Source organism: Myotis yumanensis, unplaced genomic scaffold (genome assembly GCF_028538775.1).
Source record: "Myotis yumanensis isolate MYYU_CA2020_CCGP unplaced genomic scaffold, mMyoYum1.0.hap1 SCAF_10, whole genome shotgun sequence".
In the NCBI taxonomy this organism is placed as follows: domain Eukaryota; kingdom Metazoa; phylum Chordata; class Mammalia; order Chiroptera; family Vespertilionidae; genus Myotis; species Myotis yumanensis.
The window spans coordinates 5,811,554-5,827,283 of record NW_027223761.1 but is presented as its reverse complement, the minus strand read 5'-3'; the positions used below and the strand labels follow the sequence as shown (position 1 = coordinate 5,827,283).

The following is a 15,730-nucleotide window of genomic DNA, read 5'->3' as shown; positions in this document are numbered from 1 at the left end:
TCCATCCACTGAGCCAAACCGGTTTCGGCGCAACTCTTACTTTCTGCTGGGCCCTCCTGCATCTCTGTACATTTATTCAACTTCCCAGCCAACCAGGGATATGTGGATAACTTGAGACCTCTCCAGTCTTACCTGCATGTATGCATAGGCTTCTAGTCGGTTGGGAATGTGTAGAGAGCTTTTCAAGCCTTTCTATGTCTATGTCATTTCCAGGATCTCTGTGAAGTTTTAGCTTATGCACCAGTCTGTTACTTAACCTAATTGGGACAGCTATTTAGGCTACCAGAACTGCCTTGTTCAGTTGCCACTGAGATCATTACTCTTACTGACAATACCAATGGGCATGGGCTTTTCACTTTCTACTCCAAATCAAGTGGGCTTCCTCTAGAAGCCAAATTGCTAATTTTCATGGTCTGCCCCACCCTGAGAGAACTACTACACTAATGGGGCGGTGAGTAATCCCAGGCTAGAACATAAAAAATTCCCACTGTTCTTCCTTGAAGTTCAGCAGTTTCTTATGGATAAATGCTTCTTGATTTGTTGTTTGCATTTGTTCTATATCCAGAGGGCTGAAATTATTGTTTTTGGAGAAGTGATTTGCTGACTCCCTCACTCCACCCACCAAAGTCCTACCTCTGTCCTCAGCTACTTTTAAATCTTTCTTCAAGTGTGACACTCAGTCACATGACATAAAATACATTATAAGTCCTGTGAGATCATAAAGAAAAATGACCATTCCTCATATCCAGTTGTCTTCCTACACTATTACATCACATACTTCTAGGCCTTGAGAAAGCAAAACATAACTTGCTAAAAGATGGTTTTAAAGAACTCTATCTGGTTTAAAAGTAGACCAAATGACAGTTTCTTTCAAGTCTTATCTAGGTATCAGGAGCAGGTTTCACCATGATTCATTTAGGAAAGCAAGCTGCTTGGGCTATTTTTGTTTTCCTTTCCTATAAGTCATGCGTTTTCTCTACTGGTTCATATCTGAAGTCAACCATAAGCCACTGAAAGCTGGTTACCTGATTTCTATATTTATCTGCACAAAATCAAACACAAGAATTATTTCCCTTGCCCTAATATATCTGTTCTCTTCCTCACGCGATACAGTTTCTCTTTGTAATAGAAATGGCTCCCACTGCTGTAACTTACCCTATTCAAACTGCAAAATATCACATAGCTGCTCTGGTCATTCAGCAAACTGGTATTATATTGCTGGTCTTCCCATTCTTTGATAAGAACTCAAGAAAAAACTAAATATAGTCAGTTATCAGAAAGAGGAAAACAGGAATCAAAGTTCAAGAATTTCTGACTCCTAGTTCTATGATTATAAACCTCCCCAAATTAAAAACATTTTTGAATATTGTTGCTATGTTGATACTGTAAGTTTTTTTTATTGCACACGTATATTTAACAATAGTTTTACATAGAATGCTAATAGCACTTTATATTATATAGGACTTGAAATATTAATTTCATACCATAGTACATCTAAAATTAACTCCTAAATGAATGCATTACAATTTGTTTAAAGTTTTAATGGCAATAATGGGAGGAAAAGAGTAAATCTGTTTTACATAACTGTATGAAAAATAAACTCAAAAACTAGTCAATAAAGTTTAAAATGGCCTCCTGCTCCTGGAAGAGGTGGTGCCCAATTCAGAGGGGTGATGTGACTATATCCAGTTAATCTCTGAACTGAAACTTCTGTGATGCAGGGTCATGGAATCATGGTCAGTCAGTCCCCTTTCTCCTGGACAGGGTACTGCCAATCTCCTTTACTCAGTAGCCAGGTCTTTTAATATCTGTAAAACAATTGCAAAATTCAAGTGTGTATTCTTCTTTCCAGCTTCCTGGTAGACTTCTTTTACTGAACTAATCAGTTATTTCAAGGCTGCATCCATCCAGGTATGTATAGATCTGCAGCTCCCTGGATGGCAAGTTCCCAGGGGAGAACTCATCCATGCAGTGGTGGCGCCCATTGTTGGTGAAGACACAGCAGCAGTAGGGACATCTCCCAGTAGATTGGCTTCGCCAGTTCCTTCCTAATTTCCTCCTGGGTGACATGTGACTTCACTTCCATCTTCCTCCTGTGGCCCAGGAGATGCTTGCTCTGACCTCTGACCCCCGCAGCAAGCACAAGAATGAACTTGATACTGAAGTTTTTGACAAAGTATTTCTCTTACACAACTTATTCTAAATAAATTGCACACAGCTTTCAACCTTCTTAAAATGTTTTTCACCCTAAAAAAAGTCTTCAACAGCTAATGGCTTCCCAACCTGAGTATTACACATTAAATCAGGGCAAACCTCATAGCAAATTAAATTTCTTCTTCATTTCTTCCCTTGGGTTAGTGGTACCACCTGAGAGGCACACACGAAGGAGAAGAGCAAAACTGCACTAGCAAGGACTCTGAGGCCACCAGATCCAGTCCAGCTGAGTGCACACAGGGAAGGGTCAGCTGTAAGATGACCCCTTACAGAGCACTGCTCTTTGTGCCCAGCAGCTGCTCCAGGACGCTCTTCCAGCACCAGCCAGCCTCACGAGTGTTCTACTAAGGAAGGTGCCACCTGGGGAAGGTGGACATGCCACAGATAATGTCTCTTCTAGACAGCAAGGAGTTTTAAATAATCCACACCAAGTCTCTGGAAGCCAGCAGTCCATTACAAGTAGCATTAACTGATAAGGCGGGATTGATTACAGGAAGGTAATTCAATTGCAAGGCTCTAGACAACACTGTAATCTAATACTGCTTGGGAGGGAAATCACTTTTTCTTTGACATTTTCATTAACAGAACAACCTGAATGCAGTGTAAAAAGCTGCATCAGAAAAAATAGCCTCTTTACTAGACAGATGGACCTGATCTACCTGTAAATAATAGAATTTCTAGTCAAGCCACACAGCCAGGGTCAATGCAGACTAAATTTCAGTTTGTAATTCATTTTGTTTTCTCAGTGATGGCATGTCAGATACAAATACCGCTCATGGCTTTGGGATTTTCCAGTGAAGGTGGCTAACATGTAAGGGGGCAGAATGTGAAAACCCCAGACACCACTGGCATCAACACACATCTCAGGGTTGCTCTACTGGGGAAAGCAATGTTGGATGGCAGTTGGCGTGAACCTTCTCCTTTTTTTCAGGAGTTCCATTTTTAAAAAATACATTTTTATTGATTTAAGGTAGAAAGAAAGAGGGAGAGAGATAGAGACATCAATAATGAGAATCATTGATTGGCTACCTCCTGCACACCCCACACTAGGGATCGAGCCCACAATCTGGGCATGTGCCCTGACCAGGAATCAAACCATGACCTCCTGGTTCATAGGTCGACGCTCAACCACTGAGCCATGCCAGCCGGGCTCAGGAGTTCCATTTGATTTGGTTAAACTAACAGCTCTGAATTATAGAAAGATCAGGTTTATATCTGACAGAAATTATTTCCTTTAATGAGAAAACACCTTCCAAATCCACTAAGAACCTAAAGATATAAAAATAATAACATTGCATTAAATATATTAAAAGTTTAAGATAAATGAATTGTAAGACTATAAAATGGAATCATACTGCTGTATAACAAGACATATATTATACATAAAGTACATGAATATGACCAATTTATTCTTTGCAGCATTGTCTGTAATAGCAAGACATTGGAAACAAGCCTCTTTCCTTGTTTACTTAAAGTAAAATTCATGAAGAACGTCTCCAAATGATTGGGAATGTATGGAAAGGCAACTGTTCGATGCTTCTTTCTTACATCAATGTTTCTCTCTCTCAAATCAATAAGCATGTCCTTGGGTAACGATTTTTTAAAATGAAGATAGAAAGGTCGTACCTCTCAGAAGTTCTACTTAATAGGTTTATCAATGGTGATTCTATCAATTGAAAAAAAGATACATGAGCCCTAGCTGGTTTGGCTCAGTGGATAGAGTGTCCGCCTGCAGACTGAAAGGTCCCAGGTTCAATTTTGGCCAAGGGCACATGCCCAGGTTGTGGTCTTGATCCCCAGTAGGAGGCATGCAGGAGGCAGCCGATCAATGATTCTCTCTCATCATTGATATTTCTATCTCCCCCTCCCTTCCTCTCTGAAATCAATAAAATAAAATAAAAAAGACACATGATATCAAGGCTGGGGTTGGGAGGCACTTGAGGGAAGCACTCACTCTCAGGTTTGTGCAAGTGCAAGGTTGACATTTGTGCAAATCTGAGAATAAGTGCCTCCTTAAATACTGCATCCAGAGTCTCTTGCTTAACTCACCCTATCCTTGGTCCTGCCTAATATATGTGGTCTATGGACCAGCAGCATCAGCATGTTCTGGGGCCTTATCAGAAATACAGACTCTTAGCCCAACCCCAGACCTACTTAATTAGAACCTGCATTTTAACAGGATTCTCAGATTATCCCTATGCATATTAAAGTTCGACAAAGAAGGAACAGAAGGGATAAAGCCTTGCAACTGATATAATTCTAAGCTCTTCCTACCATATTGCATCTCTGACATAGAAAAAAGTGAGTAGTGGCTCTCTACTGATGTCCAAAGGACAGCTCTACACTGGCCAACATTTTTTTAAAAATATATTTTATTGCCGAAACCGGTTTGGCTCAGTGGATAGAGCGTCGGCCTGCGGACTGAAAGGTCCCAGGTTCGATTCCGGTCAAGGGCATGTACCTGGGTTTCGGGCACATCCCCAGTGGGAGATGTGCAGGAGGCAGCTGATCGATGTTTCTCTCTCATCGATGTTTCTGACTCTCTATCTCTCTCCCTTCCTCTCTGTAAAAAAATCAATAAAATATATTTAAAAAATATATATATATATTTTATTGATTTTTTACAGAGAGGAAAGGAGAGGGATAGAGAGTTAGAAACATCGATGAGAAAGAAACATCGATCAGCTGCCTCCTGCACACCCACTAATGGGGATGTGCCCGCAACCAAGATACATGCCCTTGACCGGAATCGAACCCGGGATCCTTCAGTCGCAGGCCGACGCTCTATCCACGGAGCCAAACCAGTTAGGGCTGTCCAATATTTTTTAAAGATATTTTTAAATTGATTTCAGAGAGGAAGGAAGAGGGAGAGAAAGATAGAAACATCAATGATGAGAGAGAATCATTGATTGGCTGCCTCCTGCACAGCCCCTACTGAGGATCAAGCCTGCAACCTGGGCATGTGCCCCTGACTGGAATTGAACACAGGACCCTTCAGTCCACAGGCCGATGCTATATCCACTGAGCCAAATCAGGTAGGGCACTGGCCAACAATTATGTCACTTTTAATCAGGGGCCTGGATAATGACATAAAAGAGATGCTTACTAACCTGCAGGTGGCACACAGCAAGAGGCTAGTAATGCAAGAAGTAACAGAGTCAAACCGTTTTGACAGGCTGAAGATTTTACTATAAGCATATGTACAGTTTTATATTTAGGCTAAAAATTTCAATAAAAGAGTATAAGATATGTGAGGGTTTGCTTGGCATCAAAATATATGAAAAATCCTGGGAATAAATCCAAAACGATGTCATGAACTTAATATAATGGCATTTCAAATCAACGGGAGAAAATGAATAATTTAATAAGTGGTGTTGGAGTAACTGGATGCTAGCTGGAAAGAAAATAAATCTGAACTCTTACCTCACATCTTATACCAAAATAAATTCCAAAAGGATCAAAGATTTAAACATAAATCCATTAAAGTACTGAAGTAAATATGAAGAAAATATTTTTTAAATAACCTCAAAGTGGGTAAAGCCTTTCTAAGGATACAAAAATCCTTATTTTTTTAATATCTAAGAATATAAAATTCAGAGGCTATTTTTAAAAACTGATAAATTTCACTACATTAAGAAAAAAATCTGTATGGTAAAACACCACTGTAAACAAAGCCTGAAGACAAATGACAAAAGGGAGGGAAATTTTACAACTTATATAAAAGACATAGGGTTATTTTCTTTATTGTACAAAACTCCCCAAAATTATTAAGAAAAATAGACCAACAAGCTAAGAGAAAGCTTGCCTGGAGAGACTAAGGAGGCTGAGAGCTGTCCAAGCTGAAGGGCATTCTTGTGTTGGAGTGAAAAAAATTGAGCCATTTGTTGCTATAAATGGTTGAATCAGGCTTGATGGTGGAAACTCTCATGAGTTAAATGTCCACTGAACATAAAGAAGAACTTCCTAAGAATTAGAAGTTCATAAATGGATTCAGGCCAAGGCTAAACAGCCAACTTCCAAAGAAGTTTTGGGAAGAGAGGATCACATTAGATGGGAAATAAGCTACATAAATCACAAAGATTCTGTCAAACTCTAAAATTATGCAATTCTATTCTAAAGAGTGGATCAACTCTGGAAAAGTTAAGAGCATGAAATCAAATAATGAATGATAGGCTCTCACAACACAAAAAGAATGAAAACACTCTGCCCCTCCCCGAGAAATCTCTGTGGAGATGCCCTGGAAGAGACTTTCTCAGGGCCAACACAAGCCCTCCCACCACCAGGAGATAGCCCCCACCTTGGGAAGAAATGGCTCCAGAGGCCGGGTCCCTCAGGAGAGGCACTCCAGAGCCCCTAGAACAGCGGTTCTCAACCTGTGGGTCGCGACCATTGGAAAACACATATAGCATATCAGATATTTACATTACGATTCATAACAGTAGCAAAATTACAGTTATGAAGTAGCAACGAAAATAATTTTGTGATTGGGGGTCACCACAACATGAGGAACTGTATTAAAGGGTCACGGCATTAGGAAGGTTGAGAACCACTGCCCTAGAAGAAAAAACAACTCAGAGCTGTCCGGTCTCTTCCCAAAGTGCTGCTGGTCAGAGACCCCCAGAGCAGAGATGCAGGGAGGGCCAGGAACATCCTTTCCTGCACAGGCTTCAGGGATCGCCCCCTTCCCTGAGGAGAGAAATGGCCCAAGAATGGCATACCTTAAGTACTCCCAGGAACCCTGGGGGGAAAACCGGCTCCCCAGAGACTCCTAAAAGCAGAGATTGGGGCTGGGAGCCCCCAGAGGTGAGGGACCTGAAATATGTCCCCACACACCTTCCCCTACCAAGATACATGCTCTGATGTAGGAAGACAGACTGGGTTAGGCTGGGCTTGAGGGGGTCTCCTCTGGCCAAATGTTGTTTATTTGCACATAAAACTGTATGCAACACAAGGCACTGGGGAAGGGCTTCACAAAGCTAGGACCAATAGGAGTGGTCCTCAGTGCTATCACCTTGCCCACTTTTCATTTCACCTCTTAGTTACCAGGTGGTGACAGACTCAGTGCTAGATCCCAACCATGAAGCTAGGGGCTCTGCCTTTACCTGTGAAAGGTCTTCTCCTCTGTGCTTCTCAGCCCTCCCAGCCATCTGGGCCACCCCTTCCTCCGGCTCCTCCATTGTGCAAAATGCTTCTCTGCCCTCCCACTCAGTGCTCAGGGGTCTCCAAGACCAGAGCATGATGCCTAGGCCACCAGGGGTTTCTGGGGGGAATCCACTGACCCCAGGAATGCCTCCTGTCTGGACCACCCACTCCACGAAGCAAAAGGGCCTCATACAATCTTCTTGCCAGAATCCTGACCTCCAGATCCAGGACAGCCCTCGAAATCACTGCCCCACCAGCCACCACCTCATGTTACCAATTCCACCACTACTATATCTGCCCCATTTGTGCAGGGGGAAGGGGCTGTCTCTTTAACAAGCCCCAGTCACTACCTGAGCTTCCTCCAGGGAAAGGAGCCTTTAGCCAACCCCTAGACCTGGCTGCTGCCACTCCAGCCCACTCTAACCCCTACCCTCCATAGAATGGCTGTGTATGCTGGGATGACATGAGAATGAGTTTTTATACAGGCCATCAGGGGGCACCATCAGTCAAGGACTACTTGGCTGTTGCCAGGGTATAGGGCAGTGGTTCTCAACCTTGGCTGCACATTAGAATCACCTGGGAATCTTTTTAAAATCCTGATTTCTGAGCCTCATCCTCCGGAAATTCTGTTTCTTTGTTACTAATGTTGTGGCCCCACCCCATAACAAAGAAACAGAATTTCCGGAGGATGAGGCCCAGAAATCAGGATTTTAAAAATGTTCCCAAGTGATTCTAATGTGCAGCCAAGGTTGAGAACCACTGGTATAGGGAGAAGTAACTAATTGGACTGCCCTACTTATAGGCTATTCCCAAGTTGGGAACACTATACATAACTATAAACAATTAGAAAGGCTTTCTCAGCCAGGTTAACAAGGGGGCGGGGGGAGTGGGGGAAAAAGAGCATTAAAAACAAATAAACAAAACCCGTTATCTGCCATCTATTTCTATATTTGCTTATCCAAATCAGAAAGGGCAATGATAAATAGTGTAATTTGGTATCCACAAGTAAAGCAGGCCAGGGAAAGCTGAAGAAACTCCTTCATGGAGTCCTTGCTGCTCTAAACTCAGCAGAAAGTCAGGATGGTTAGCTCCAGGTGTGCGGAGGGCTCTCAGCCCAGGCTGTGGTATAGGGAAGTGGTTGGCAAACTGCGGCTCGCGAGCCACATGCGGCTCTTTGGCCCCTTGAGTGTGGCCACGAAGTTTCAATCGCACTGTATGTGCGCACCCGCACATGGTATTTTTTGGAAGAGCCACACTCAAGGGGCCACAGTTTGCCGACCACTGGTATAGAGGAATTAAGTAAGGATTTCAGACCTGGGTCAATTTATATACACTTCAGGAATAAGTATGTTTTATGGATATGTTGCGGGTGGTATCGTGCATATCTATCAGGAGATATCCTATATAATAAAGAGGTAATATGCAAATTGACCCTCACGCCCTCACAAGATGACTGCCTATGATCAGGCCGGCAGGGGGGTTAGTTAGGGACGACCAAATGACTGAACAAGCAGGCTGCATGGGGCAACCAGGACGGCAGGGGAGGGCAGTTGGGGGTGACCAGGCTGGCAGAGGGGGCAGTTGGGGGCGACCAGGCTGGCAGGGGAGGCAGTTGGGGGCAACCAGGCTGGCAGGGGGGGCAGTTGGGGGTGATTAGGCTGGCAGGGGGACAGGTGAGCGATTAGGAGCCAGTGGTCCAAGATTGTGAGAGGGATGTCCAACTGCCGGTTTAGGCCGGATCCCCAGGATTGGGCCTAAACTGGCAGTCGGACAGCCCCCAAGGGGTCCCAGATTGGAGAGGGTGCAGGCTGGACTGAGGGGGAATGCACGAATTTGTTAAGCAGGGGCTTGCACGAATTTCATGCACTGGGCCTCTAGTATACATCCTCTCTTTGTCTCACATTTTGAAATATACAGTCTCTTCTTCAATTAAGAAAAACATTTATTATAATGTACCAGACTCATTTAACCTAGAAAAGTGTAAGAGTATAGGCCATCAATCCCCATTTACCAGAGTGAGTCTGGACTATGGTGTCCCTACCAAAAAAAAAAAAGTACTTCTTGAGTGACTGTCTGAAATACTTAGATGGCTCTATCCATCACACCTGCATATCATTTGTTTTAAGTTATACACTGCAGTACTCATCTTTTTGTGCTGTCATATCTCCTCAAGTATATTTTTAGCTCATGAGAGAAGACAGGCAGTCTCACACCTCTACTCAATTCCTACCATAGACAGCTCTGCACAGCCAGCACTCATGAGTGATGAGGACCGTGCCCCTCTCTGCTGAGGAAGGTCCTCCTCTCGCCTGATGCAGTCCAGCCTCTTTTAATAGTTCTTCACACCCTTCCTCCAGAGTCAGTATACCCACAGTTTACCAACCAGAAAGAGGAGGTACACAGAGGAAACATGAACAGTGACTCAGTGGAAGGTTACAATGAGAACTCAAAATTCACTGGTCGTTCAGGAAAACCTGCTGAGTTAAGTGTGGTTCTACTTGGATGCTCCTCCTTCCCTTCAGGGAGACCTGTGAGTCTAAGCAATGAGTGCCTGGGAGGAAGGGCTGTGGACATTGCCTAGACAGAGGGCCTGGTAAAGTGACCTTCCTGCTCTTTGGCAGGTCAAGTCCCTGCTTGATAAGAGCTAAGTTATCACAAAGGAAAATAAGGATCAGTTCAGTTAAAGAGATAACCCAGGAAGTTTGGGATGGGGAAGGAGAAAAAAGCAGTTTAGTTCTAACCTCACGAGGAAGCCCAGGAGAGGCATGTTATCATCGAGCTATGCAGAGGAAGTTAGAGTCATTAGCAGAACACTGGGGCCTCTCTTTCTTCCTACTTTGATAAAACCCTCTGCCACCTGCAGCACAGTGCTGCTCTAATAGCTACAGGGCCCTCCACTGCCAGCCACCTCCCACTCATCTCTGTGCTTGGCTGGTTCTTTACTGCCTCCAGAAATAAAAGTTAGATATGATACTTATTATGCCAATAATCACCACCTGGTAACGTAAGTTCCAGAAGCACAGGCCTCTTCTTACAAATAGCACAATCTTCAATACAAAAGGAGAGAACTCACCCTCATCCCTGCCCCCACCCCTGGACAAGCACAGATTAAATTAAGAATTCTTAAAATTCCCAATGGTGTCAAAAGCATTTAAAGTTGCCAGGTCAAAGATTCATTTTTGCAGCAGACAACCACAAAGGATTTCAGTATTATATACAGTGGAAATGATTGCAAGAAATTCTAAATATGGACAGACAGTAATTTAAATCCTTTTTCTAATGGCTAATACTATATTTTCAGTTCAATATCTGATTCTAAGTCAGGCTCCAATTAAGGAAAGCAAGACCCAGTTTTCTGGTTCCACTGGGATTTACTTGTTCAGGGATTACCTGGTCTGCCAGTTGTGAATCTGTTTCCAGTCAGTTCTCTGCTGGAAATCCTGTCGTGACTAACAAATGTGTTTCAGAACAAGGAAACACCCCGATTACTAGGCGTCAAGGGGGAAGTAAAGCCCCAAACAAGCCACTCTCACTCCTGGCCTGGTGCTTCCCCGCAGGCCACTGCTACTGTCTCGAACCAGCTGTGGGAAGTTGGCAAATCAATCTACCTAGGTTTTGATTTCCTTCCCTCTAGCCCAAATGTCCATGACAGAGAGACATGAGGGAAAAACAGTCCCTCTTCCTCAGTTGGATATTCTGGTGTCTCTCTGTGATACCTGAAATTACAACAAACTACCTGAGTCTACGGGGACAAGCCAATGTAGTTAGGATGGAAGGGCAGGAAGAGAAAATGAACTCAGGTTCTGAGCTGCTGAATTAACCAGCATTGGAGTCACCCTATCCCCAGATTTCTTGTTATTAGAAATACTGTGTGTGTTTTAAGTCATTGAGTTGGCTTTCCTGATTCTTGAAGGTGGAAACATTCTAACTGGTAACACTGACCTAAAAAGGTTGGCATATCATGAGATTTATGCAGCATGAAAGGCAGAGTTGGATCTCTATAATTTAAACAAATAAACAAAACAAAATACCCTGTTCTTGTTATTGAAACATGAGAAAGGCTTTAGGACAGGTAAAGGATAGGTTACAAGAAGTGCAGCCAGTGGATCCACACATTTAGCAATTCAATAAATAAACTTGGACTCAGAAACTAGCCTGGATAAACTAATGGTGCTTCATTTCAGAAATAGTAATTAGAAGATGACTATAAAGACAGCCTTTTTGTTTGTTTGTCTGTTTGTTTGTTAATCTTCACCAGAGGATATTTTTTCCATTGATTTTTAGAGAGAACGGAAGGGAGGGAGAGGGGAGAGAACACACACACACACACACACACACACACACACACACACACACCCCAGGCACGTGCCCTTGACCAGGAATCGAATCTTTGACCCTGCGATGCGAGGATTGATGCTCTAACTACTGTACCACACAGACCAGGGCAAAAAGACGTCTTTATGTTCACAACAATGCTATGAGGTAGTTACACTACTATTCTCATTTTACAAGCAAGAGAACCAAAGCACAGAGGAGCTAAGTAACCTGCCTGAAGTCACCCCATCCAGGGACTTTCCTCCACCTGGAACTCTCTAGTTTTCACTAAAAACTGCTACACATAATTTGGATTTCAACTTAAATACATATCGCTTCCTTAGAAAAAGGCTTCCTTGATGTGTCCAAATAAGGTCCAAAGCTCCTATTATATCCACTGCATTCTGTGCTCTATTGCAGCAGCACTGTGTACACTTGTGACTATTTACATTTGTCTTTCCCAGTGGACGTACAGGCCCTGAGAAGATTCTGTCTTGCCCTCCACCATACAGCATTTCCAAAACTGAGTACCAATGCCTTGCCCATAAGAGGCTCCCGAGTCTGATAGATAGCAAGTTCCCTACAATGCTAAGTGGGAGGCAGAGAGAGGGATGCAGAGGATGAGGGAAGGTTTTGTGGAGGTGTCCCTGGAACTGAGCTCTGAAGGATAAGTAAGTCAGGAAAAAAAGTAGTGAGAAGAAAGGTGTTCTAGGTAGACAGAGCATAGGTACATGTATAGAGAAGAAAGAGGTCATAAAACTTTAGGGGAACTACCACTAGCTCACTAAGGCTGGAGTTTGATATTAGGAAGCAAAAAACGAAACATGAAAAATAGGAAGATTCAGTCCACATTCAAAGATAGGGGTATGTTGTATATACCTCTAAAATCTATAATAATAAAAGCATAATATGCTAATTAGACCGGACAGCCGAACGTCCTTCCAGACGTCCTTCCGAACAACCTTCAGGACGAAGCCGGGGTTGCGAGGGCCAAGTCCCTTGCACGAATTTTGTGCATTGGGCCTCTAGTAAGCTAATAACAATGGATAAGATGAAAGCACTTCCTGTACATCAGACACCAGGCTAAGCACTTCACCTGTATAATTTCATTTCATCTTCACAATTACCCTGAGTATTATTATGCCCATGAGGAAGTAAGATCACACACAGCTAGTACCAGTAAGTACATGGCAAAGCCAGGCTTTGAACCGCAGGTACAGTATCTGATTCCAAAGCCTGTGCTCTTAACCACAGAGTCTAATACTTGTCTAGCTTACTGTGCATTGATATAATCGTATATAGTTGTATGTAATTCAAACAGTAATTATCTTGATTTTACTGGGAAAACTGGCTATTTAAAGGAAGCCCATATCTTCTTCATTAGGCAAATCATAAACACAAATATTTTATACACTGAGTTTGCTTGAAATAAAGTATATAATTAGTATTGAATGTACTAGAACTATGTTACCTTTAAACCAGGGGTCCTCGAACTTTTTAAACAGGGGGCCAGTTCACTGTCCTTCAGACCGTTAGAGGGCTGGACTATAGTTTAAAAAAAAACTATGAACAAATTCCTATGCACACTGCACATATCTTATTTTGAAGTAAAAAAAACAAAACGGGAACAAATACAATATTTGTATTTGCATGTGGCCTGCGGGCCGTAGTTTGAGGACCCCTGCTCTAAACCATCAAAATTATGCTAAACAAACAGAGCTCGTTGGTTTAAGTCTTCTCATCAAAACTAACCTTCCTAAGGAGAAGTAAAATGTTTCCTTAAACAACTCAATTATTAAAAATGGGTGAAAAGGAAAGGAAGTAGTTAATACAGAGGAAAGATGATATCATTTGCTTTATGCATGGTAAAAGGATAATATGACTGAATGTGTTTACAAGGCTAGATATACACTGTATGTGTCAAATTAAAACATGAGCTAGAAAATTTACCAGTTAGAGAAAGTCTTGGTTCAAAGAACTTAGTGTTTTAAGAAGACAGTTATCAGCAAAAACACAAATGTACTAAGACACAGCTAATGGATTATTAATAAATCATTAAAACAAACTACGGGGAGATCTTCTTTGCTTCCTAAAATGTCTCATAATATACAGCAAGAGTTCACAGACTGATAATAATTATCATAGTTACACTTGATTAAATACATATTAGTATCAGGATGTGTTTTTTTTCTCTTCACTTTTTTATTGAATTTATTGGGGTGATATTGGTTAATAAAATTATATAAGTTTCAGGTGTGCAATTCTATAATACATCATCTATATATTGTATTGTGTATTCATCACCCTGAGTTAAGTCTCCTTGCTTTACCATTTATCCCCCCTATAATGTCAGGAGTTTTAAGAACAAGATCTCATTTTGTTCTTTTAAGGTCCTTCTCATAGCCACACTTTCAGATGAGCTAAGACACAGAGTTTAGATAAAGTTGCTCAAGGTCACAGGAAGACGTGACAGAGCCAGGATTCACACACAGGTCTGTCTGATGCCAAAGTGGGTGGCTTAGTTGGTTGGAGCATGGTCTGGTACACCAAAAGGTTGCCGGTTCATTCCCTGGTCAAGGTGTACGCAGGGGACAACCAATCTGTTTCTCTCTCTCTTTAAAAAAAATCAGTGAAAAAGTATATTCTTTGGTGAGGATTTAAAAAAAAAAATCCCCATAACTAAATTCAAAATAGACAAAAGAAGAATGTCAGTGCCTGTTACTGTGCACTGAGGTGTGTACACATTATGTTTTAGTGGGAGATAGGAAAAGAGAAGTCTCAAGCATTTCCTGTGCACAACTTGCAACCAGCCAACAGAGATAACAGGATTTCATGCATTGCTTTGGACTACCAACATTTTTTCAGCCTCTTGCATTTCACTAGGGCATAAAAAGCATTAAAGCAGGAGTCGGCAAACTTGTTCTGTAAAGGGTCTAAATATCTTAGGCTGTGTGAGCCCTACGCTCTCTGTTGCAAATACTCAACTGTACCATTTTAGGGAGGAAAAAAAAGCAGCTATAGACAATACATGAATGAATGTGGCTGTGTCCCAATAAAGTTTAATTTACAGACACAGAAATTTGAATTTCCACAAGTCACAAAATATTATATTCTTTTTTTTTTCAACTACTTAAAAGGTACAGCTGTAGACTACAGAAAAGCAGGTTGTAGGCCAGAGAGCATCTGCTAACACTGCATTAAACCAAAGAAGTACTGTCAGTCAGAAGAGATCAAAGGAACAGCAGTGAACAAAAAAGCAAGGCCATGGCCTTTTTCTTGACTCAGTTCTGGTGCTACTGATTCTGGAGACCTGCTTGGACCATCCGCCCACTCCTGCTTGGGGAAGGTGTCCCACTTTGGTGTTCTCACTAAAACTTGGGCCTATCTCTATCCTATCACTTACCATAATATATTCTGTGGATTATTCAATTGTCTTTATCTCCCCAAATCAAGAGCAAGGATGTTTGTTTATTTTTAGTCTATAGTCCTAGCTGACATGGTGCTCAAGAAAACAAAAACAAAAGTTGGGAAGAGTGAGAAGGAAAATAAAAGAGGAAGAAGCTCAGAAGCCTTACCTTTATACAGACAATAGATACCAGAACAAGGGCTTGATAGTGATTCAGTGACATATACCTAAGGAGTTAAATCAGTGGTTCACCCACTTTTGCCACCTGTCAATAATCTATGTTGCTTATGTCCCATAATATGCACTTTTGCCTCCCTCAAGGCCAGGCATCTGACTAATCTGGATAAGAAAGATTTAGGTATTAATTTAAAATGACCATGGGTCTCTGGAAAAGCTTCAGAGTACCCTGGGGTTCTCTGAACACAAATGGAAAAACTACCGTCCTACACTACCCTCAAAAATGAATGATGGCCTCAAATTGTTTAAAGGAAACCTGAAAAGCCACAATTATCATAAAGAATATGAAAATCAACATGGAGAAGTCTACCTTATCACTACATGAAACACAAAAGAGAAATAAACTTATCTCAATCCCTCATGCTTGGATGGATGATCCTCTACTGCAGGGCCCTTAATCTTTTCCATGCCATGGTT

The 15,730-nt window shown here is 42.0% G+C and overlaps 1 protein-coding gene and 1 pseudogene across 1 annotated transcript in view; both read right to left on the bottom strand.

Moving 5' to 3' along the window:
* The window catches only part of PACS1 (phosphofurin acidic cluster sorting protein 1), a 100,797-nt gene that overhangs the window by 49,766 nt on the left and 35,301 nt on the right, over positions 1 to 15,730 (bottom strand). The window lies entirely within an intron of this gene.
* On the bottom strand, positions 1,552 to 2,157 carry LOC139017825 (histone deacetylase complex subunit SAP18 pseudogene; annotated as a pseudogene).